This window comes from Pinus tabuliformis, chromosome J (genome assembly GCF_031772625.1).
Source record: "Pinus tabuliformis cultivar Carrire ecotype Pingquan chromosome J, CPIR1, whole genome shotgun sequence".
NCBI classification, from domain to species: Eukaryota; Viridiplantae; Streptophyta; class Pinopsida; order Pinales; family Pinaceae; genus Pinus; species Pinus tabuliformis.
This window is the reverse complement of record NC_142295.1, coordinates 1,646,677,581-1,646,679,771: the sequence shown is the minus strand read 5'-3', so window position 1 is coordinate 1,646,679,771 and position 2,191 is coordinate 1,646,677,581. Positions and strand designations below refer to the sequence as shown.

Genomic DNA, 2,191 nt, shown 5'->3' with positions numbered 1-2,191 from the left:
AGCCTTAGAACAACCTCTCTCTTATTCGGTCTGCCCTAGGTTTCCAAGAGAACCTCAGACAGTTTTATGCTTGCCCAACCAAGCATAAAATTGTTAGCCTCACTCTCATAATAAAACAATTATAAATCCAAATATCATAATTAAATAAATCAAATCTTGAGAATTAGGAGTTAGTTCCTCAAACTAGGGAGTTTAGTTAGGATGAGAGATCCCCTCCAACTAGTTCTCCTAGATTAGTGTTTTGTTGACAAAATTTCTCAACCATAGTGTCCAAGATAGATGTACTATATTGAGACCAACTTCCTCATGTATTTATTTGTACTATTATCATTCTTTGTACATTGATTGATTAATAATGAGAATGTGAGGAATGTTGTAAGGCTGAGGCCTTTTCCACCATGTCTCGTTTCTATATTTATGAGTGTTCATTTTATTGTTATTTATTTTATGAGTGTGAGTGTGTTATCAATTGATTTAGTTTTCTTCATGTGGTATCAGAGCATAAAAGATCTACAGATCCTGTGTAAAGAATGTTCCACAGCCATCGTGAGAAGTCATGAAGAAGATTTTTTCTGTTTGTGACAAGTATGATGGTAGACCAAAAAGTTTCTTCTACTACCTTAGTGTTATCAATCACAGCATATGCACAAATACAATTATTAGAGCGAAGTGAACGACTGGGAACAACATTTTTATGATTTGAGATTTTCTGGACTTGCAACTGAAGATTTCACATTTTGCATTACGGCAGATACAGGTGCTTTTTCTATTTTAAACTTATTGGTCCCATGTAGTTCCATCAATGCCTTTCCTTCACAATGGATTGCAGAAGTCTCAGGCAAAGAGATTTTAAAATCTGGCAGTATTCCAGATTTCTTATTTGATTTACTATGATTGTTTAATAGATGAAGTTCGCTGACATTTGGCAGTAAACCATCCTCCGTGTTCCTCGTCATTAGTAACATTGAAATGTGTGGCTCTGGCTATACCTAATCAAAAGTTCATACATTTCTCTGATGGAATTGAGATATCGACTCTTTACATCTGGAATAGGAGATACTGCAATCAAACACTTGCAGAGATTGGTATGTCTGAAACCCATGCATGAACTTAGCCATAGATTGTCGATATATAGCCTCATTGTATCCATAACCATCAAGGCCAAAATCTTCATCTGAAGAATAGGAGCATTCATGCCCATGCACAACCAAACGTTGAATACCCATTAACTTGAAAAGCATAGATATATCAAAGTTTTCCTGAAGCCTTTTCCTGCACCCAAACATAAGATACTATAGGATCTTTTCATGTTGCAAGAACTACCCAACAATCCCAGAGTAGAATAAAATAAAGCCATCGCAGGCTTCTTGAATATCAACCAGAACAACCAAATAACATCTGTTTTATTACTTTGATTTTGCACCAATAATACAAATCCTCTCTTCATCGGCTAAACGAAGTGCCTGGGAAACTTATTTGAGGGGTGAATCGCAGCACCATAAAGTGGAATAGTAGAGGGGAGAACACACAAATCTGTCATTACTCTTCAACAAAGATTAGAATTTTGAGAAAATAGGATGAGATTTGGTAGTTTTTTCTTCAACAAACTCTCCTCTCAAAAATACCTTTGGTGATCCAAATTGGATCCATAAACAACTGTCATAGAACCATTACTATATCGGGACGAAACAAATCCTTGAAGAATCCAAAACAGCAATCGAAAAACACCCTGAACCAGTGGCTGTGGTAGCCGGCGCAGAACGACGAGGACCTCGGCCAAAGCACGCTGACCGAGGCCCATGGAGACTATGCAGGAGTTCGAAATAGCCCCTCGGAGCCCTGGAATGGGAAAAGGAGCTGGTTTTTGATGCACTGGGCGAACAATGCTGAAATGGTAGAGCCTTAATCACTCGGTCACGTTGGGAGCCAAAGGAACGTGGAAGGAAAAATGAAAAGCGCCATCGTACGAAGGTGAGACCCACAACTTGGAAACCGGCGGTTTGATCGGGGCGCCCTTGAATAGTAAGCGGTTTTGGAGAAAACAGAGTGATCAAACTCAGCGATCAACGCATGGTAGCGGAGGTGACAGAAAAACCACCGTGATCGCACGTTACTGGTTGAGCAAGTCAACCGCGCTCGACGTGTGTACGACGTTGGATCTGGAGGAGCCCATATCGGACGGCTGAGGTTG

The 2,191-nt window shown here is 39.8% G+C and overlaps 1 pseudogene; it reads right to left on the bottom strand.

Annotated features, from left to right (window-relative positions):
- Positions 1–692: 692 nt before the first annotated feature.
- Positions 693–1,540, bottom strand: LOC149233852 (uncharacterized; annotated as a pseudogene).
- Between the last annotated feature and the right edge of the window lie 651 nt (positions 1,541–2,191).